Below are 24,234 nucleotides of genomic sequence, written 5' to 3' on the forward strand. Positions count from 1 at the left end.
GAGTGGGGGGGACAAGGGAAAACAGAAGGAGTCTCAGAAAGGGCCCCAAAGTAATCCCCAAGGGAACCAAGGGAAGGGTTCCCAGCCTCCCCCTGAGAAGAAGTCAGGGGCCCCGACGGGTAAACCTGTTCATAGGGGCCCCCTAACCTGCTACGGTTGTGGGCAGGTGGGACACCGGTTTTATGACCCCCAGTGTCCCAAGAAGGATTCGAATGCACCGCCGCGTGCACCCCCTCGTCAGTTGGCAAGTGTAGCCTTGGGAGGGGAGGAGATGGTTGTCCATGGTGGGAGGGGTCCCGCAGAAATGTCCCTGGTCTCGCTAGGAGACATGCAAATGGTCCCTCCACCCCCTCTGCCTAGTAACACTAGTAAATATAGGCAGTGGGTGACCATTAATGGCCATAGAGTGGAAGCTCTCAGAGACACCGGAGCGAGTGTGACAGCTGTCAAGTGTCACTTGGTGTCCAGAGAGCAGGTGGTTCCCCACGCATTCTACCCTGTGATTGCTGCCGATAACTCCCAGAAAGAGTGTGAGGTGGCTCAGGTTTCCTTTGAATGGGGGGGAGTTTCAGGTACTCTTCAAGTTGCTGTAAGGCCCGCCATGCCTGTCGACTGTCTCCTGGGCAATGATTTGGAAGACTCCCCTTGGGCTAAGGTGGAGCGAGCGGCGCATTTGAAAATGTTGGGTGTGCCAGAGTGGGTGTGTGCAACCACTCGATCCATGACAGCGAGTAAGGGTGTCAATGGGGTCCCGGAGCCTGAAAGTACGGCCCAGGACCCAGCTGTGAAGAGAAGAGGCAGGAGGCGCGGGAAACCGGCCCCCGTTGTTCCCGTGGTCCAGAAGGAGGTAGACCCTGAGGGGGATGCCCTGGAGCCCACAGGGGAACAAATTGCCGAACTGGGAGATCTGCCCGAGCTGACCCACTGGCAGCAGGATGGTGGTCCCTCCAGGGAGGAATTCTGTGCGGAACAGAAAGAGTGCCCTTCTCTTGTGGGCATGAGGCAGCAGGCCTCAGCCCAATCCTCAGGTGATCAGTCAGGGTCACATTTTGTGTACTGGGAGAACGACCTCCTGTATAGCGAGCCTAAGGCTGCTGAGCCTGGGTCAGCCCGTGTGCTGGTGGTACCCCAGCGCTTCAGAGCCTTCCTACTGGGTTTGGCTCATGACGTACCGTTAGCTGGACATCTGGGGCAGGACAAGACCTATGACAGGCTTGTCACCCATTTTTATTGGCCTCAGATGCGTAGGGATGTAGACATCCATTGCAAGACTTGTCGCACTTGCCAGGCAAGTGGGAAAAGCGGAAGGAAGCAGAAGGCTCCCCTCCAACCTTTTCCGGTGGTCAGCACCCCCTTTGACCGGGTGGGTATTGACATTGTTGGGCCCCTGGACCCCAAGACAGCCCTGGGCAACAGGTTCATCCTGGTCTTGGTGGACCATGCCACAAGGTACCCGGAAGCCATCCCTCTCAGGACAGTGACGGCCCCCGTGGTGGGACGGGCACTGATGGGTGTTTTCTCCCGGATGGGGTTCCCCAGAGAGGTGGTGTCCGACCGAGGCACCAACTTCATTTCGAACTATATGAAGTCTCTGTGGAAGGAGTGTGGGGTAACCTACAAGTTCACCACTCCTTACCACCCTCAAGGAAATGGGCTGGTTGAGAGATTCAACCGGACCCTGAAAGGCATGATTATGGGTCTTGAAGAACCAATGAGGCGGAAATGGGACGTCCTCTTGCCATGCCTGTTGTTTGCTTACCGTGAGGTGCCGCAGAAGGCTCTAGGGTTCAGTCCCTTTGAGCTCTTATACGGTCACCCGGTAAGAGGACCTCTGAGTCTGGTCAAGGAAGGCTGGGAGCAAACTCCCAGGAAACCTCCCCAGGATGTATACAGCTACATGCTGGCCTTTCGGAACCAGACTCGGCGCTTCGGAGAACTTGCTCAGGCAAATCTGGAGGCCAGCCAGGAGGAGATGAAGCGATGGTACGACCGGAATGCCACTCTGGTAGAGCTTCAGCCTGGTCAGGAAGTGTGGGTCATGTCCCCTGTGGAACCTTGTGCGCTCAAGGACAGGTGGACTGGACCGTTTAAGGTTGTGGAGAAGAAGAGCGATGTCACCTACTTGGTGGACTTGAAATCTCCCAGGAACCCCTTGCGGGTCCTGCATGTCAACCGTTTGAAGCCCCACTTAGAAAGGTCCGAAGTGGGCATGCTCTTGGCGACAGATGATGGAACGGAGGAGGAGAGTGAGCCTCTTCCTGACCTCCTGTATGCTAAGGAGCAAGACGGGTCAGTGGATGGTGTGGTCCTCTCTGACACACTGACCCTTGAGCAGAAACAGGATTGTCGCCACCTGTTGGGACAATTCCCGGATCTGTTTTCCTTGGTTCCGGGTGTCACGCATTGGTGTGTCCATGACGTTGACACCGGAGACAGTCCTCCTGTGAAGCACAAGGCTTACAGGGTGACTGACAAGGTCAGAGCGTACATTAAGGAGGAGGTCTCCAAAATGTTCGCGTTAGGGGTGATTGAGTCCTCTAGTAGTCCTTAGGCCAGCCCAGTGGTCTTGGTCCCGAAGGCTGCAGCGCCTGGTGCTTCACCAGAACTCCGGTTCTGCGTGGATTACCGAGGACTCAATTCGGTCACGAAGACTGACGCGCACCCCATCCCCAGAGCTGATGAGCTCATCGATCGGTTGGGGGCTGCCCGGTACCTTAGTACGTTTGACTTAACGTCTGGGTACTGGCAGATCGCCTTGACTGATGGGGCAAAAGAGAGGTCAGCATTCGCCACCCCAGATGGGCTATACCAGTTCCGGGTGATGCCCTTTGGGATGAAGAATGCCCCCGCCACCTTCCAGAGGTTGGTCAACCAGGTCTTGGCTGGACTGGAGGAATTCAGCGCCGCCTACCTGGACGACATCGCAGTGTTCAGCGCCAGCTGGGAGGAACACGTGCGTCACCTCCAGGAAGTGTTGTTGGCTCTGCGCGGAGCAGGCCTCACAATCAAGGCCAGTAAGTGCCAGATTGGGCAGGGTTCTGTGGTGTACTTGGGGCACCAAGTAGGGAGCGGCAAGGTGGCCCCCCTGCAACCCAAGATTGATACCATCCTGGCTTGGGCACCGCCCAAAACCCAAACACAGGTGAGAGCCTTTTTAGGACTCATGGGTTACTACAGGAGGTTTGTCAAGGATTACGGTAACATTGTGCACCCCTTGACTTCGCTGACTTCCAGGAAGCAGCCACGAAACGTGATCTGGACTGATGCCTGTCAAACGGCCTTTGACACCCTGAAAACTGCAATGTGCACAGCACCTATACTCCAGGCGCCCGACTTTTCGAAAGAATTCATTGTTCAGACGGACGCTTCAGAGCATGGCGTGGGGGCTGTTCTAGCTCAGGTGAATGAAGAGGGCCGAGACTTGCCTGTAGCCTTCATCAGTAGGAGGTTACTTCCCAGGGAAACGAGGTGGAGTGCGATAGAGAGAGAAGCATTTGCTGTGGTCTGGGCGCTGAAGAAGCTAAGACCCTACCTGTTTGGGACTCACTTCCGGGTTCAGACAGACCACAGGCCCCTCAGATGGTTGATGCAAATGAGGGGTGAGAATCCAAAACTGTTGAGGTGGTCCATTGCTCTACAGGGGATGGACTTTACGGTGGAACACCGCCCTGGTACAGATCACGCCAATGCTGATGGTCTGTCCAGATTTTTCCGCCTTAGTGATGAGGACTCCCTAGGTTAAGGGTAGTTCTCCCCACATTTCAGCTGGAGGGGACACGTGTTAGACCTGACATCATTGGCTTGAGTCTCTCCTCCATTTTTTCTGTTTGCCTCTACTGTGTTACGATGTTTTGCTGGTATATGCTTTGGGCGCCGTGTCACTGCTGATCAGTGCCATAGCGCAAGTGCTCCCTATGTTAAAATGATGTATCTATTGTATCCATGTTTGGCTTATTTGGTTTACTGTCAGTCCCTAGTCTAGTGCACCAGGAGTGCCGGGGCTTGTAAATACGAATACCGCTCGTGGGCTTGCAGCACGTGTTGTGCCACCCACAGGAGCGGCCTTGTAAAAGAATGTCTACGGGTCGGTCATTGCGAGACCCACGTGCAGTCCTGCACTGTCACGTCGGCTGCGCAGGTATACCTACCTGCCAGCCCCTCCAACCTTCCCTTAACTTCATGTTAGTCACCCCTATGGTAGGCCCATGGGCAGGGTGCATTGTAAGTGTAAGGTAGGACAAGCCTGACCAAGTTGGCATGTCCTGATAGTGAAGTGCCGCCATCTTAGGGCTTCACTATTGCGAGGTAGCCTGCTCTCCGTTGGATAGAATGGGCCGCCGGGATTATTAACGCTATAATCCTAGCTGGCTCGGGGAGCATGGTGCAATGTCGAGTTTGGTATCCCTGAACTCGGGGTTTAATTACGCATCCGTTGGTGTGGATGGTTTTTGGACTCTGGGTTCGAAAGTAGTACTTTTAGAAAGTATCTATTTTCTTGTCTAACCATATCTGGTCTCTTCTGGTCTTGCGTGTGTGTGACAGGAGCTGGGTGGCTCCAAGAGGTCTGGATGAGTCAGTGTGGGATGAGTGGGACATTACGTTGAGAGTAGGGGAGAGTAGTTGTTGATAGCCTGCCTTGCCTGATACAATGCTGGCTCCACCTCCTGCCGAGCGACGGATGGCTCTGTACCTGCCATGGACGATCCTGGCCCCACCTCCTGCCAGGAGGGCGATAGCTCTGCTCCTGCCAGTGTCAATGCTGGCTCCACCTCCTGCGGGGCGTCTGAGGACCCGGCCCGGCTCAATGAATAGGCCAGGTGCTACTGCCTAGCTCCACCCACCACAGACCCAGGGTGTTGGGAAATCCCCGGCGTAGACAAAGGGATCAAAGACGAAAAGGGGTATAAGAGGAGGACCCCTGAACCAAGAATTTAGATCACTTCTGACAAGGAACCCTGTAACCAAGGACAAGAAGCCTGCTGATCTAAAGGACTGCTTACCCCTTCTGCCAGTGTGCTGTTGTTGGGGGAATCCTGCAGTGCTTCTTTATTTTTGCCAAGGAACCAGGAGAGAGGAACTGTGTGTGTACTCTCACGCTTGCTAAGAAAATCTCCAAGGACTGGAAGAGTGCCAGTCTCCTGCCGAAGTCACAGGGCCAAAAGACTTCACTTGCTAAAAAGTGCTATCCGCTGGAAGTTTGAATCCAGCACCTCTGAAAAGAACAGCATCACGACGACCGGACGCTGGGCCCAACCGACGCCAGCAGCAACGCCAGTGAGTAGGAGTACGGCTCTAACTCCAGAGGACCTCGTGTCTGCCCCGCTGCTGATCGCATCAACCGTGTGCCCTTCGACGCCGTGAGCGCTGCTCACTCTGTGCAACTGCATCATCAACAACGCCTGCTGTGGCCTGATCGACACCGAAGACGCGACGCCGGAGTGCTCGACGCCGCTGATCATCGTGTGCTTCATTTTCCTAAGGTACTGTGTCGTTGGGGGTCCGTGTGACTCCAGGCCCGACGCAGCGCTCCTCGCGGTCGACGCCGAACCTGTGGATTACCTTTGCCCCAGCGTTGTGTAGCTCCCGTGTGAGCTACCCTGTTGCTAAGAACTGTGTTCCCAAGAAGAAGAATTGCTTGATAGTAAAGACTTTTGTGCTAAAGAAGAAACTACCTTTGAACTATCCTTTTTCCTTCCTAAACGTATTTATTCCGATTGTGTACAGTTTTGCCGTTATTTTGGTCTTGTGCTAAGCCTTATATAAAAATACTTATTTTTATAATACCACGGTGTCGTGTCCATTTGTAGTGTATTCACTGTATTACTGTATGTGGTCATAATTGCTTAACACACAGCCTCTGAGATAAGCCTGTTCTGCTCTGCCAAGCTACCAAGGGGGTGAGCAGGGGTTATCGAAGGGTGTGATCCCCTTGCCCTAACTAGAAAAGGAGTGTCCCTATTTGTCAGAAGTGTAGACCTCTGCCAACTAGAGACAGCCGGTTCTAACACCCCCTATACCAGAGACAATAGGACTCCCCGGTGGGCTGGAGGCATCTTTGTGGATTTTTTGGAGTGTGTAAAGACATGGAAAATGTAGTTTATCAATCCTCAAATATGCATACTCGTCATCATTCAGTAGGCCTCTGGTGTTCCACTTCATAAATTCAGAATTAACAATACAGGCTATCTCAAAAATAGGATTGTTTGGCAATCTAAGATAACAGTGCTCGTTTGCCAATTGGCCTAATATTTCCACCTCATGCGCAGATTTTTCCATAATGACAATATTAACACCTTTATCGACTTCTCTTATGATGATGCCATCATTTGAGCTTAGCATTTTAAGGGCAGTTTGTTCACCTTTTGTGAGGTTATGTACTAGACCAACTATTGTATTTACTTCTCATTATATCCTCACATTTATCAAGTTCACTATTCACATCCTTATGAAAAACCACATTAATGTTACCACTAGGGAGTTGCGGTATCCATTTAGATTTAAGTTTGAAACCGCTATCCACACAAGCATCCGAACAATGTTCCAGATCTTCCAGAACTTGACCAAGGGTTATGAGATCATGCTCACTTTCCGTTATTGAAAGAAGTAATACAGTGTCTCGAATGTCTTGAATAGATTGGTTACCCACACTCACTTGGTTATGCTCTCTTGGTTTATTTAGAGGATTATTCGAAAAGTATTTTTTCAATTTCAAATTCCGAACAAATCTGTACAAATCAATTTTCACATTAGTCATATCACATTAGGGGGGTAGGGCAGAAGCTCATCCCCTTACTCAAAACAGAGATCAAATCTTCAGATAGTACAACAATCGACAAATTGATCACTTGAATACCTGTGTTTAACGCTGTCCCAACTATTTACCCTTGTTCCAAGAGCGAGTGTGCATTCCTTCTCACACTCTTTGGATTTTCCTCTCCCCCTGCGCCCTCTTATTGTCTTTGACATTCCCCTCTTGATTTGATACTGGGTTCTTTGTTGCACATACAAATTCTCTGAATTTCCTGTAAAAAGGAATTACCAGGGCTCCCCCTTATTGCCCCTTCCTGTTACACCTCATCACTCAAATTGGAAACCATAGTAGAGGAAGCAATGCTGTGGCCACTCATGTGATGTTTTGCTTTTGCCTCTTTGTAGATCTTGTTTTACCAGATTATCAAATCTTTTAGCGTATGTAAACACTCTGCCACTGCAGTAGTCTCTCTCATCTCTCTTCAATTTGTGTGCCTTCCTTTCCTTGATATCCTCCTCATATTTTCCCAGTACCTCCTCCAGTATAGCTTAATTCTCCATATTTAGATCCTGTATTTCCATCTCCAACCTGTCTACCTCTTCTACTACCTTTATGACTTTCCTGTCCTCATTTTCAATCAAGATGTTTATCAGACGCATGGAATTCCAGTTAATTCTTTCTCTCTTAATAAGAGGAGATCTTCTTCAAGATCATCATACGTCGGGAATATCTGCGCACGTAAACCTCTGGGAATTCTCTCTAACCTTTGGTACTCCTTCAGTGTGGCACTGATCCACCACTTTGATATCTCGGTTTTTCTCAACCTTTTTAATCTCACAAATTTTGCTTTCAATCCTTCATTAGGCCTATGTCCTGAATTACCTGCTCTATTAAAAGAAACGCCTGCATGGAGATTCTTAAACAAGTCTTCTGCTACCTTAATCCTTTCATTTCTAGAGCACATTATTCCGGATATTTTGCACCTTAATGGTGACCCTCCAGACCTGCTGCAACCTCAAAATTGATGTTTTCTACTGGTGGGCAGTGAAGTATCTGATGTGCATGGTCCAATGGTTTTAATATCTAAGACAAGATTCACAAGAGTTGCCTCAAAGGAAACTCAAAACAGCCACCACCACATGCTGTTAATTCACAATTGCAAGCAATTGCTAAAAGAAGGAGGAACAAGCATTTGCAATGCAATAGGTCTTGCATTTGCAAAAGTTAGAGCTATTGGCATTGTAAATGACAAACATTTTATCTATGTGTTATTTTTGAAAACAGATAAAAAATGTGATTGTCATTTATAATACTAATAGCTTCGACTTTGGCATTGTAAATGACAATGCCTTTTATTTGTTTTAAAAAAAGAAACCTTAATAAAACACATTGTTATTTACAATACCAATAGGTCAAACTTGTGTAAATGCGACACCGGCAAGTTTCATGCTCGCTGCTGGCATCAGCGGTGATGGTATAGTTTCCCAAATCCAAGGAAAAGTACAGACCCAGGAGAGTCAGTGAAATGACGGAAAATAAAAGGAAGCAAGCACTGTGTTTTACCGTCCCGCTATGTACCGATTTCACACAACCTACTCCTCAGGGACCGACTCCAAAATGTGTTCAGTCATTTTATTCAATGCCTGTAGCACTAATTAAATTAGAAACAAGGTACACTTCAAAAAACACTTTGCCAGTGTCCCTGAACTCCATTGTGCTGTACTTGCATCCGTAGACGGTGCGCGCATTCCGGTAGCCAGTGTGCGTGAAGTGTAAATAGGCCATGAAGCATGTTATATCCAATTTATAAAATTCCCAAACGCACGCACACAAATAAAAGTAGTACAGTTTTTTAAAAAATAATGTGGTTTTGGGCAATACATTTTTAATTTTGGTTTAAATAACTTAGAGTTCACCTTTATTTTGTAACTGTGCTGATAGATTGTAATCTATTGACATTTGTTTAGGGAAAAAAGACAGACCGAAAGTCTGGTATAGTGTGAAGTGTTAGTATGTGTTTGCAAGTTGGGAAAGGAAACCAGGACAAGCTAATTAAGTGCTTTAAGCTTTGCAGTAAAGATTGTAAACTCTTGGCTCGCAGCATCTGTGGGATGCAAATGAACAACCAGCAGGATGATAAGCTGCTAAAAAAAATATAGGTTACTGATAAAGCAAGGGGTAAAAAGACAGCGGGCATATTACCAAGCAATAGCGATAATTATCGCTATTGCTTGGTTAGAGACAAAAATTTACCGCAGCGCTGCGGCGATTTTTACCGCAAATAAACCTTGGTATTACCAAGGTTTAACGCAAATGCGGTAAAAATCGCCGCAAAGCATGAATATCGCTGAAAAGTCAGCGATATTCATGCATTAGCGAGCTAATGCTCTTAGCCATGTTATCCACCTCCCATTGGATAACATGGCTAAGAACTGCTCAGGGCAGGTGTTAGCTTTTGGAGATATTTCCGCTTAGCGCGAATATCTCCAAAAGTTGGTAATAGGAGATAGCGATGTTAGCGACTGTTTTCAGTCTCTAACATCTTGGCACGCCCACTTTGCATCTCATTAGTGATAAATATCACTGACATGCAAAGTGGGGCCCAAGATGGTCGCTATCTCCTACTAGCTGTCGCTAACTGGTGTTAGCGGCAGCTAGGTAATAGGGAGATAATTTTATCTCCGCTTTCTTGGCTTTTAAAGCCAAAAAAGCGGAGATAAACCCCCTTGATAATATGCCCCAGCATCCCTATTGCATTCGCATATTTTTAAATGCACGCTAAATGTCATTACCTTTTTAAAGTTGAGAAAAAAGAATATTTCATGTTTTCCCAAATCCAACGAAAAGTATGGACCTGAGAGAGTCCGTGACGCTCGCTGCTGACATCAGCTGTGATGGTATAGTTTCCGAAATCCAACAAAAAGTACGGACCCAGGAGAGTCCATGAAATAACAGAAAATAAAACGAAGCAAGCACTGTGCTTTACCGTCACGCTGTTTTGTTCTGTGCCGCCTGCAGAATAAAGTTAAGCATTTGTGCCGCCTGCAAAATAAAGTAAAGCATTTGGCCACCATAATAATGACTTAGGGGCATATTATCAAGGGGGTTTATCTCCGCTTTTTTGGCTTTAAAAGCCAAGAAAGCGGAGATAAAATTATCTCCCTATTACCAAGCTGTCGCTAACACCAGTTAGCGACAGCTAGTAGGAGATAGCGACCATCTTGGGCCCCACTTTGCATGTCAGTGATATTTATCACTAATGAGATGCAAAGTGGGCGTGCCAAGATGTTAGAGACTGAAAACAGTCGCTAACATCGCTATCTCCTATTACCAACTTTTGGAGATATTCACGCTAAGCGGGAATATCTCCAAAAGCTAACACCTGCCCTGAGCAGTTCTTAGCCATGTTATCCGATGGGAGGTGGATAACATGGCTAAGAGCATTTGCTCGATAATGCATGAATATCGCTGACTTTTCAGCGATATTCATGCATTTCGGCCGTTTTTTATCGCATTTGCGATAAACCTTGTTAATAGCAAGGTTTATCTGCGATAAAAATCGCCGATGTGCGGCGATAAATTTTGTCTCTAAACAGGTTAGAGACAAAAATTATCGCTAGTTGTTGGTAATATGCCCCTCAATCTCCCCGTGCCTGAATGTGTCCTTGTGTGACATAATCTGTGCTCAAGTGCTCCCAATTCCTACGGCAGGATTCGCGCTGTATAAATCTGCATTCAAAAAGAAAAAACACTCGAACAAAAAAAACGACACACTCAAAAACAAGCCGCGTTACATGAAAGCTGCTGGCTGGTGTTTCCCCAAATAAAAATTAAGGGGCAGATTTATGTTAACTGGCGCATCCCGAGGGATGCGCCAGTTAACATGCGCCACAGTGCGCCACAGCTACGCCACCCATGGTGCGCTGCATTTATAATGCGGCGCACCATGGTGCAAAAACGGCACAGATGCGTGATGCATCTGTGCCGGAAATGTGGCGCATTGCTGGAGTTGCGTCGCATGCGCGACGCAGCTCCAGCAAGGCTCGGGGGTGCCCCATTCTTCCAATGCTGCGTCAAGCCTTACGCCTGCTTCAAGCAGGCGCAGGGTTTTGACGCAGCATTGCCCTGAAAGTGACTGAGTGAAATCTCATAGATTTCACTCAGCCACTTTCAGGAGGCGTTCCTGCACAGGAACGCCCCCCCCCCCCTGCGCAGGTACGCCTCCTTATGGCGCAGTGCTTTACAACATGACGCATCTCCTAGATGCGTCACGTTGTAAATAGGGCGCATTGTTTGCGCCGCAGTTGCGTCAAATAAAGTGACGCAATTGCGGCGCAATGGCCTCATCAATCTGCCCCTCTATATCCGGAAGGACCGGAAATGTAGAAGGAAACCAAGAGTAAATATAATGGGGCAGATTTATGTTAACTGGCGCACCCCGAGGGATGCGCCAGTTAACATGCGCCACAGTGCGCCACAGCTACGCCACCCATGGTGCGCCGCATTTATAATGCGGCGCACCATGGTGCAAAAACGGCACAGATGCGTGATGCATCTGTGCCGGAAATGTGGCGCATTGCTGGAGTTGCGTCGCAAGTGCGACGCAGCTCCAGCAAGGCTCGGGGGTGCCCCATCTACACAATGCTGCATCAAGACCTACGCCTGCTTCAAGCAGGCGCAGGGTTTTGACGCAGCATTGCCCTGAAAGTGACTGAGTGAAATCTCATAGATTTCACTCAGCCACTTTCAGGAGGCGTTCCTGCGCAGGAACGCCCCCCCCCCTGCGCAGGAACGCCTCCTTATGGCGCAGTGCTTTACAACATGACGCATCTCCTAGATGCGTTACGTTGTAAATAGGGCGCATTGTTTGCGCCACAGTTGCGTCAAATAAAGTGACGCCATTGCGGCGCAACGGCCTCATCAATCTGCCCCAATATGTCCAGACTGTAAGTATTATTTGTGCAACGGTTTATTCCATGAGAAGAGCTGGACTGAGAGAAATAGTATTAAAATGCAGATAACGTCTTCAAAGGCTATTCGAAAATACAGAGATTTTGTGTTTTTGAAATAAGCCTGCTTGGTGACTGGCCCACAGAAGTTTGCACTGCTGGTTACCTGCTACTACGGAAGCTGTTAGGATGTAAAATACATGGAACTCCCAGTTCTGGCGAGTGTGGTATTCAAACACGAGTGGAAACCACCACCACAGGCACAAACATTCTCCTTACAACCCCAGAACCATCGTTTAAGCAAAAAAAATATGCATACGGTCAGCAGGGCAAAGCCTTTTACCTTTAACTAGCGCCCACTTGTCCACCCGCAGATTAATGAACCAGGGTCCGAGTGCCTCTCTTGTGCAGGCAGGAAGCTTTATCTTCCAACAACATCGCAAAACACGGCTGATTATCTGTCTGAGCCTCGCCAGGAACAATGGCCATCTGTATTTTATCAATCACTTGTCCGGCTGCGGACGGGGTCGGTGTGACAAAGCTGGTCCAGCAACAAAAACCTCATCTGCCAGAAAGATGCAACTTCAATAATTAGGGGATCGGGCGGATAAGAACTGCCATGGGAAGGCACCATTACAGGTACAATGCTATCGCTGGCTGCACTGCTCGGAGGATACAGAACGGTAAATCATAAGTTTTCTCAATGAGACACAAGGAAAGGTAGGACAAATGTCGGAGGCTTTTAAGGAGTGTGGCTTATGCAACAATGAATTAATACATATATCAGGGCTTTAAGTGGGATGAAAAAACTAGGGGCCTTATTTATGAGGATCTTGCGCCACCGGTGCGTCACTTTTTCCTATGTAAAAAGTGACGCACCGGCGGCGCAAGGCCTTCATAAATAAGGCCCTAGGGGTCTCTCAAAGGGGCGTGGCCACTGTAATTAAGGGTGTGGCTTTAAAAACGTACGCTAAAAAACTGTGTTTAGCATAGTGTGCCACCCGACTTGTATTTTGCTGTTTCTGTCATTGCATCCAGATATGTGATACAACAAGTAACATCATACCTACAACAAGTAAGGAAAATTGCCTTTGTCATTAGTTATTAGTTGCATAAGATAAATTAGCTGCAACTATGGCTTGTTACATAAAATATTGAAAAAGCTTGAAATTAAACCCTAGTGACCCTACCACAATGTTGTTGCTCTGGAGTTTCAGAAAGAGAAGGGAAATCCAGAAAGAAAATTACTCTTCAAAGGATTTCCCTTCCCCCACAACGCTCACCTGGCATGACGTCATGCTGTAACTTCTCCACTAGTGAGAAGTGCACATTGATGTGCTTGCTGTCTCGAAACAGGACTCTATCGGGCTGTGTTGCCCCCTGGCACTTTATTCCGGACGGCAGTGAAAGCAAACTACTGGTACTGCAGTACGGAATAAAAACGGACCGCCTGTGCCAGGGCTCAAAACAGAGCCCGATAGAGACCCGTTTCAAGACCCCCTTTAAAAAACTGCCAGTGCTCAGACCCCTTGAGACCTGGCCCAATTAAAGCGCTGACATATATAACAAGATCTCCACAGAGCGGATGAAATCTCCTCAAGAGCTAAACCCTCCGAGGCAGGGCAGACTGCTGAGCCAGGCCGCCGCCGGCCTCTGACGTCAGCGGATGGCTCCGCCTCCCCAAAGCGTTGCACTGAGTTGCCGTGCCTCGCTCCGTTAGTAGAGAATGTTTTTATCCCCAAGAGACAACTGACTGTTGTGGGCGCTGTCAGTTTGGTGAGATCGAGGAGGAAAAAAGTTGCTGACTAGCACAGCTGCCGTGAAATGGGAGCCGCACTGAGAGGAAGCAGCACCGACCAACTACTGTTTAGTTATGCTGCTGGCTTGTTTAGCTGAACGATAACAAGGAAATAGTCCCTAAATGGAATAATAACAGCCCAGCAGCGTAACTAAACAGTAGTTGGTTGGTGCTGCTTCCTGCAAAACGGAAGCAAAACAGAAGTGACGTTTTGCATGGTCAGCCAACCATAAACAAGATAAAGAAGAGCAATGCAGTGTTAAACAAATGGCTAGCAGCAGGATATATTAGACGCCACTAGGCGGAGTTTCACTCAACAATATAGATTACTTTAAGTCTCGGAGAGACAGCGCATACATGCGCTGCCAAGCCAAGACCTAAAAATGGTTCCCTGAGCAATAGCAAAATATGTATAATTGTATTATATGATCAAATTCCTAATCGTAAGTCCATAAACAATAATGACATCAAGTGTTAGTCCGACGTCTTTATTCTTGTGTTCTGCATTCTCGAGAAGACTTGTTTAAACACAAATTCCTTTCTCAGATAATACAGCCAACAGCTACAGCCAACACGTGTTTTGTCTATGGTGCAATATCCAAAAGACTTCCTCAGGGCTCTAACAAATAGATATTCAATTCAATTACCATCTTCCACATCTATCAGTCAGAGTTAGGCCCAACCTCCATCAAAAGAAGGGAAAAAGAAAAAGAAATGGAAACCGAGATATAGAAAACACCCATAGTGTGTACAGCACATACCAACCACTAAAGGCAATAGAGTTTGGCTTCTCTCATCAATTATTATTATTTTACTGAAATGTGTATTATCTATAAATCTATTTCATTAATAACTAACCCCATTAAATTAAAACACACACTTACCAAAATCCAGGTATAGTAAATATCATTCACGTAATTATGGCTCAGAGATAACAATCTTTCCAAGTAACCAGTTCACAGACAATCTTCCCCTGTCCAATGTCTCCTAATACAAAAAAACACAAACCTTAATAGGAAGCTAAATCCCACTTCCCATTACCAACATTGGTTACATGTTGATAGCCTTAGTGGCTAATATGAACTCAAGGCAAAGCTTGTCTATTGCATTTTAAATTGTTTTAATATGACGCTCCATTACGAGTAGGAAAATCGCAGAAGGCATTTTGAAAGTCAATAACGATCCAAATATGATGCTGATGCAGCACGCCATATGTTTATCAGCACTATGCACTGTGACTGCCCGGTCTATTATTAGAGATGAGGCTTTGAAAATATTGTACTATTGCTTGATATTGGTGAAATAATCACCATTTGTTTCAAAGATCGTTTTGCTTTTCCCTCGTTTTAATATGATAACTTTTACGGATGTAATTATAACAATGGGACAACAATGTGTGAAATCGTTGTATTACATGCTGGAGGACAGGATCTGCGAATTATGGTAGTTCGTTTGGTAATGTTGGACAAGGGTGTGAATACAAAAATAATTATAACAATTGGATCTTAGACTGTACTGATGACTCATATAGTTTAATATACATGAATGAGATGAATGTTGGTAATGGGAAGTGGGACTCAGCTTCTATTAAGGTTTTTGTTTTTTTGTATTAGGAGACATTGGACAGGGGAAGATTGTCAGAGAACTGGTTACTTGGAAAGATTGTTATCTCTGAGCCATAATTACGCAAATTATATTTACTATACTTGGATTTTGGTAAGTGTGTTTTTTAATTCAATGGGGTTAGTTATTAATGAAGTAGATTTATAGATAATACACATCTCAGCAAAATACCAGGACTGGATTTGATAGTAGTCTTGTTCTCCTTTGATTAAATCAGGTTCTATGGTGATTTTTGGTAATGAAGAATTGGTTGCCTATATTGAATATGTAGCTCAAGGTGAGTAGCTTTAATTTGGAAGGTTGTAGAGCATAAGGGTTTTTTGGTTGTTCTTTAGATTCACACTCTGATGCACTAATTGTGATTAAATTTAAGAATTGGTTTTGATCTTTTTGAACGCTTGTCGAATGAAAATAGAGTTGTTGGATCATCATAGAATTTTAATTGATGAGGGAAACCAAGCTCTATTTCCTTTGGTGGTTGGTATGTGTTGTGCATACAATGGGTGTTTTCTATATCTCGGTTTGCGTTTCTTTTTCCCTTCTTTTGGTTGAGGTTATACCTATCTCTGGCTGATAGATGTGGAAGATGGTAATTGGATTGTATATCTATTTGTTACAGCCCTGAGGAAGTGTTTTGGATATAGTACCATAGACGAAACACGTGTTGGCTGTGGCTGTTGGGTGTATTATCTGAGAACGGAATTTGTGTTTAAACAAGTCTTCTTGAGAACGTAGAACATGAGAATTAAGACTGCGGACTAACACTTGATTACATTATTGTTTACTGACTTACAATTAGGAATTTGATTATACAATACAAATATATATATTTTGCTATTGCTCAGGTAACCATTTTTCCTTCTTCTTTTAGCAATTGCTTGCAATTGTAAATTAACAGCATGAGGTGGTGACTGTTTTGAGTTCCCTTTGATGCAACTCTTGTGAATATTGTCTTAGAAATTAAAACCATTGGACCGTGCGCATCAAATACCTCACTGCCCACCAGTAGAAATCATTACTTGTATAGGCTCCAAAGGGTTTTTGGGATTGTTACTGCCTTGATGCAACTGGCTTCGAAAGAAACTGGTTTTTGAATTTCTGATGCTTTTGTAATATCTGATCCTCAATTATCTATGGTGCTTGATTTGTTCAAGGGACAGAACTGATCTCCATTTACATTCAGCAAGTCTCAAGTTGCACCTTTGTGTGTTGAGGTTACCATTATACCAGGGTTTGGAGTCTTTTGCGGACACTCTTTTTAACTGTAGTGGAGCAATCGAGTCACAGACATTCTTCATTGAGTGATTGTAGTGATTTGTTAGATCATGGACATATCCATCTCGCAAGTAGGAGGCAGGTTCTGCTTTTCCAGAGTCTAGGTTTTGTTGGTTGAGCTGAGTTGGTTGCCCCAGAATTATTTTTCTTTTTCAAAGAGTCCATAGCTGCAATTACCCCCCTGATCTTTTCAGTTCTCTTATGCATACATTGTTACGTTGAGCCTATGCATCACTTGCGCTGTTAGGCGATCTGTTGTAGGTACTTTGTGGGGGGTCTGACTCCTTCCACACTTTGGACTGGATTTTGTGTGTGTCCTTAAAAAATCGTAGCTTGCAAATGGCTAATGGTGGATGCATGTCCCACCTTTTTTCAAAAGTTCACTACCATGGAGTATTGCGGCGGGAATGAGCAGTGGCGCTCACGGTATTACGTGCTTTTCCGCGAGCATTCTAATTTACATTGCTTCACCATTACCCAGCCCACGTACTTATGTGCGTTTATAGAAGATAGACTGTGCTCATCTTTTGAGCCCGCCATCTCAATACAGAAATAAATGACCATTTGTGTAACACATTAACGTTAGAAAAAACGCTTCCCTCTCAGTATAAAACCTAGTCTTTATACTGAAAAAAACTCATATTAAAATATGCCTGACTAAATGTTTTTCTCAGCCATGCAATATTTTCAAAATGAATAAAATAAGTAGAATGTATATTTAAATTCCTATTTATAGTTACATAAATGAACGCATAATCATAAGGAAGTTTGCTTTCCATATATCGCTACAGCGAATATGGTGGAAATAAACATTAGTCACATGCCATTATAACGGGGTTCTTTGCTTTTCTGTCCTTTTTCCATGTTCGTGCTCAAAAAAAGAATACTCCCCCTCTCGTGAGAAGTTGTCTCTGACGCCACCCACTGCAGCACAACACACCAGCTCTTTCCAACGGTGCAGACGGGGGGGGGCTGTTTGCTTTGGAAGACTGCATGAGACCAAGCGGCACATTAGAATGGAAGACATGGACCGAGGCGCAGGAAGCCATTGAGGCACAGGGAGCCCAGGAAGAGGAGCCTCAGCAGGAGCATGGGACTGAGGAGGTCAACAACTGCGCGACCAGCCACAGTGTAGGAGAGCGGCGACTCTAATGGCGTTCAAGAGTACAGCCTACCTATTATCTTTGAGACTGAAAGAACACTATTGCCACTTTGTTCCCCTTCCCAGTATATCATTTACTTCTCCATTGCATTGGAATGAGTAGTGTGGATGACTTTAGAGGGAATATGGGCATTGGCATGAGTGGAGACATGCCAAACAGCATGGGAGGCATGGCAAGCAGCATGGGAGGTAAACTGGTCTGTTCACGTCAGCATTTCTGGGCATACGTAGCATGTTAACTTAAGCTTGTGCCCAAAATATTGACCTTGCTACTTATTCTCTTTTTCTTTTTTTCCTTATTGTTATATATAATAAATATGTATTGTGCTGGAATGGGGAATGCTATGGATTTTAATTTTGTTTGTGGAGACATGACAATGAACCGTAAGTTTAACAATTCATTTGAGCAAATGGGTACGGGTACCAAATCCTTTATTTATATTGGCATGCAATGTTTTGGCGAATGGATGTTAATGATACAGTTAATTGGATGTAATTTATCTGTTTAATATGGCCTTGGCATCTGGATGCAAGATGTCACATTTAGGAGGCATAGATGTAGAGGACTGCCAACCTGAGGCAGTTGATGTAGGGTTATGCTCACTTCAGACAGGTAGCTAGGGGAGAAATGTTAAATGGGACACTTATTTGGAGTGGATATATCAGCCTGCATTTTAATTTATTCCTGGTGGAACTATTTTGATTGCTACTGCTAGTTATGTGACCTTTTTGAGGCTTACTAAAATGCTGTGCACATTTAGACGTGATGCCTTTAAAGCTGAAGGGAAGTGCTATTTTTGAATGACTGCACAAACAGCTCAAATGTAGTCAAACCTACACAATGTATTCTTGTATTGTTGTCTTGTTGTATGCATCAATGCATATAGTATTTCTGTAGTGTGAACCTAGCCAAATAACAACAAAAAGTCAACAAGCAATTGGAAGGAATCGGAGATGTGGATGGTTAATGCATTGTGATATACTGCTCTTTACTGAGGCAAGTCAACTTTTTCTTTCATAAATTGGAGCAGAGTTGGGGGGTGGTCCAGATGAATACGGAGATGATGTTCCTGATCCTGAGTGCCTAGTTGAAAAGGCCTGCTGCTGTCCTGCTTTTTCTTTTGTACACTTAGTCTGCGGTCTGATGGTGTCCTGACTACAGGCTTGATGTGATCCACTAGAGGTGGTGAGCTTTAGAATACCGGGGCGCTGGTTGCGATAGTTTTATAAACGCAGCTGGGTTTGAAGACGGTAAGGGCCAGAAAGGGGTGTCAATTGAGTTTCTTTAAAGAGTACCAAAGAGTTTAAAGCTTTGGCTGGCACTTACGTATTATAATTGGGGTGTGGATATTCACATAGCTTTCCAATAATTTGTTAGTTGTGTTTGTGTTAGACTTTTCGTAGGTAGTATTATTTGTGCTATTTAAAATGTCCTTGTTCCCATGCGTGTTCTACTGCTAGGGATTGAATAGTGAGAGGTACCAGGGCTTTAAGTGGGATGAAAAAAGTGGGGTGGGGGATCACTCAAAGGGGCGTGTGAGGTTCCGTGAGGTTCCGTGACGGTTCCGTGACGACTTGAACCCGTGTTTTCAAGTTCGTCGGAAATACATAATATTGGTATCAGTGAACCGCAAATGATCCATTTAGTATATCCTAGTGTTTTCGCTACGCTACGAGCAAGAGCACTCCTTCCATTGACATATTTCTGATATACCCACGGCATCCATCTTAGATCATGGCCGCCATTTTGTGTTTCCTTGCCCTCACATATGCAATAGCCTCTGATCACTTCATTCATTCCACTTTGATTAAGGACACGTAGCCTTAGCCGGAGATTCACCCTCTTATGACACGTGCACCTTAAACCAGATCACGCTGTAGCTGCATGACTCGACAAAGGCTGCCTCCTCTGCCCGAGGCCAGTCCTGCCAAACTGGTCTTCGTGTCCATTGTACCTGATCATGATTAGGCGGCCGAAGCCGGTAGCCTTGCCCATTTACAACCCACAAACATCCCTTATCCCGCTTTTCTATCTTCCACACCTGGCTCTGTTTCTTTCTTTCTGAATCTTTATTAGGGGGAGGTAACGAACTTTACGATGAGGCGGTCCGGGTCCTGAAAGCAATATTGACAGGGAATTGTGACGAACTAGTGGGAACCCTTTTTTTTTTTTGCAATGTTTGGCCTCAGATATTATCGACGGTTCCTGTGTAACGCCAAATATTTATTGTTTTAGACACAAAGGTTTTGGGAATGTATTACATGTAAAGAATTCGCCCCCAGCTTAAAATATCATATATAAGGAGCAACCCACTTTGTACAAATCGAACAGGCTCCTAGTCTCTGCCCGTGTGTAGATTCTGTGACTTCTGTGTCCCTGCAGTAATAAACCTTTGGTCTTTGACGCCACCATCGAGAAGCCCGTGTTTCTGTTCATTTGTGCACCAAGGCAGGTGGAACTCCGGGGTCTTTGGGTGTTGTACCCTGACACCTCTGGACGGAACCAAAAAGTCCAGAACTCCAATTGGCGCCCAACGTGGGGCGACGTCATTTCGGTACCGGTCCAAAAGCCTGAAGAGTTCGAGAAGCTTCGTGTGAAGATTCCTGAGGGAGGCGCCCCACTTCATCGATCCCGGCATATCGCAAAAGTGGCCCGAAGTTCTCTTCCACGAGGGTTTCCCGTTCAGGACGGCTGCAGTGGGCCGTTGCCTTGACCGTCGCCCTGTCTTGGACCCGAAGTGGTGCAGTCCTTAGTACGGCGAAACGTGACGGGTTTCTCCTTGGTGACGTCTTCAGTGACTCAGTTAAGTATTTAGTGATAGCTAGCTGGTTACTTTGTGAGGATTGTTAAAATCCTTGATCGGTTCTTGGTTTGGTTTGGTTTGGTCAGATTATCACTGGTTGTTCTAGTTACGATAATCTATTTGGTTTAGTTTGGGTATCGATACATCAGTTCGTTTTGGTAGGCCTAAGTTCTTGGTTCGAGTGCACATATTTGTTCCGTGTTTGTTTTGTGTTCCTGACTGAAAATGGTAAGTCGGAAAATGTTGTCTTGTTTTAGTTGCAACAGTGACTCACGATTGGAGGACTCTTGTCTGGTTCCTCCGATTGGGACTCCCCTATATGATTTATATTGCAAGTATGGCGTGGGTCCTATATCTTATAATGAGATATGGATCCGTTATTGTAAGAAGGATGGTGTCCTTAGTTGGCCACTGCATGGTAGTTTTGAACCAGAGATTCTCGACAACCTAGAAGCGAAATTGTTCAGGAAGAAAGCCCGGCCGGCAATGTTTGATTCTTTCCGTTACTGGCGAAAAGAATCCAAACAGAGAGAAATGAAAAAATTGAAGAAAGAGCAGAAAGAACAAGAAGAGTTAACTCTAGAGCAAGCGACTAAACAGTTGCAGGCTAACGAGTGTGAGAAGGCCATAGATGTAGCTATTCGAGAGCATAACTTAGCGATTGACAAATGCTATCCTGCCTTGCCATCGAAAATGGCTAAGATACTGGAGGACTCCGAAAACGATCCTCTGCTATCTTATCTGTTACGGTCACCTCCACCGTATGCACAAGGTGCTACGGCTCCGCCTGTCCCGAATGTTCAATTGCCGGTTGCTGGACAACCTGGTGTTCTTGCTCCTGTCCCTCCGAATCAAGTTCCTGTACTTCCTGTGGTGAATGTGAATGTTCCTACAGCTCCTCCTCTTCCTACACTGCCAGCTCCTGTACCTACTGCTCCAGAAACTATTTTCCTCGATACTCCTACTGTTTCGTCATCTATTCCTACCTCTACTGCATTCTCTATGTCTGCGAGTGTGCTAACTCCACTTTCTGTTCGTCGAAGAATCACTGATTCTGTTACTAATATGCTGTCTCCTATATATAAAACTTTGATTAAGACTCCTACTACTGACTCTGTTCAGAGACGGAGTCAGCTTCCAAGTACTGAGGAACGGGGAGTTTTAGATTCCACGGCTCTCAGATGGATTTCGAAGAGCAGAAGATATAGTACGAGAAATGTGTTAGACACATTTATGCAGTGGGGGGAACCAACACAACGATACGTCTTTGATGAGATGTGCTCGTTGTTACGTGAAGAGATAGAAGAAGATGATGTCGAATCAGATTTGGAAGATTTAATTAGGGTTCAAAAGGAGTTTGCTGCTGGAATGATAGTGGGTGAGAATATAAAGGAAGCGATGGAACTCATTTTAAGTTTCAGAAATGATCCATCTCTTCGTTCACCGAGAGATTTAGAAAAAGGCAAAATGAAGCTAAATCGCCAATATCCGATGAGGGAAGTTCCTCCGATTTGGCGCGAAGCTATTCAAGCTGATGCGGTTGCTGGTATTGCGGCCGCTCCAGCACAGTTCCAACGAGTGTGGATACACATTCCATGGAAGCGAGCTGAAGTATTAGCGGTGAAACAGGCCTTGCCAGATCCACGTAAGAATCCGGCTGGATATTACAAGGAATTAACACAGACAGTTGAGGCTTGTATAATGAACTTAGCCGACATTGATATGTTGTTTGGTAATGTAGTTCCGCAACCAGTGTGGGCTAAAATTCGTAGAGAGGATCATCAGGCTGCTTTAGGTGGTGATTGGGCAGCTATCACTGCAGCAGATGGTCAACAAATAGGTGGTGCAAAACCCGAACCTCTGATTGCTAATCTGCCAGGTAGAATAATAGATCTAATGAAGACTCTGATGCCAGCATTACGTGTTAATTGGGACAAGTTGTCAGCATGTAGACAGAAGAAAGACGAAAGTGTCTCGGACTTCTTCACGAGGTTCGAAGAGACTTTTGTGGATCATAGTGGTCAGGACATGAGTACAGAAGGAGGACAAAGATTGTTTGTCGATAAATTTGTGCATAATTTGTTACCTGAATTATGCAATAAACTGAAAGACTCAGAAAGTGCGTGGGCTGTATCTACGACAGCGCAAATACTTGCGACTGCACAGTACTACGAAAATAGGGATAAAGAGGAAAAGGAGAAATCAGAGAAGAAAACGAAAGATCTAAAAACTAAAGTTCTTTTGCAGCAGGCGTATCCGCCTCGTGCGAATCAAACTAATACGCAGCAAAACTCATACCAAAGGACAGATTATAGTACATCAAGGCCTCAATATCAGTGGAATCAGTGTGCGTACTGCAAGAAAGAGGGTCACTATAAAAATGAATGTCCGATCTTAGCGCAAAATAATGCAGCAGCAGCTCAAAGAGGTCGTGGTGGTTTTGTGCAGAATTCTAGAGGACGAGGACGAGGTGCTATGCCTCCACAAACGAATGATCGTCCCTCCAATCACTTTGATCAGCGAAATGGACAATCTGCTCAACAAAATAGATCTCAACAGTATCTTGTTGAAGACTATAATGAAGTAGATGAGGGTTTTCAGCAAAATGGGTACTAGGACAGCGATGGACAGAGAGAGGGAGTAGTATCAGTTCCAGTGGATCAGAGTGGGCCTTATGTCGCAGTAGCAACATCAGGTGTAGTCGAACCGTTTCTGTTGGATACTGGTGCCGCAAAAAGTTCTATCATTCATGCGAAACTCCCTGGCGCACCTTTGTCTGGCTCAACAAATGTTTCAGTAGGTTTTTCAGGCGCCCCTGTGTACAACCCGATATCTGGTCCTTTGTCTATTTCTGTTGGACCATGCCAATTGAAAGCACCCCTGATTTTGACAACAGGTTGTAATGAAAACCTGCTTGGTTTAGATTTGTTAAAACGACTATATGCGACATTGTACTGTTCTCCGGAAGGAGTACAGCTTACGTTGGGTAAAAATATCACCTCTCCGATGTATTTGTCAATGGACGCACTCCCGCCGGAGCTACGTTCACTCCCTGATTCTCTTTGGGCGACTGGTCCTAACGATGTAGGTCTCCTAGAAATTCCACCGTATGTGGTAACCTTGAAAGCAAATGTGAAATTTCCAAGAATTCCTCAATACAAAATCTCGAGTGAAGGTGAGCGTGCACTTTTATTGATTGTGCACGACTTGATTAAGAAGGGTGTGGTCGAGGAAACTAGAGGAAATGTCTGTAACAGTCCTGTCTTACCGATTCTGAAACGAACTGATCCTACAAAACCTCCAGTTTATAGGTTTGTCATAGACCTTAGAGAAGTTAATAAGATTGTAATCCCACAGTTTCCTGTAGTACCAGACATTACTGCCTTGTTAACATTGATTCCTGCCACAGCTACATGGTTCTCAGTCATTGACCTAAAGAATGCCTTTTTCAGCATTCCGATAGCCGAAGAAAGTAGGGATATTTTCGGCTTCTGTTTAGGAGGTCGCAGTTTCAGATTTAAACGCGCTCCACAAGGCTATTGTGAAAGTCCATCCATTTACAGTCAAGCATTAAAAAGCCAGCTAGATTCTTTTGTCCTTCCTCCAGGTTCTGCCCTTGTACAGTACGTAGACGATCTTTTAGTGGCTGCCGATGACAAGGAAACTTGCAAAGCAGCTACAATTTCCCTATTGCATCATTTGTCTAATTTGAATCATAAGGTGTCTCCTTCCAAAATGCAATACTGCTGCCAAGAAGTGACCTACCTAGGTCACCTCTTATCAAAGGAGGGAAGGAAGTTGACCCCAGAGAGAATAAAAGCCATTACGCAGATGAGTGTTCCACGCACACAGAGAGAGGTACGTGCCTTCCT

Source organism: Lissotriton vulgaris, chromosome 6, assembly GCF_964263255.1.
Source record: "Lissotriton vulgaris chromosome 6, aLisVul1.2, whole genome shotgun sequence".
NCBI classification, from domain to species: Eukaryota; Metazoa; Chordata; class Amphibia; order Caudata; family Salamandridae; genus Lissotriton; species Lissotriton vulgaris.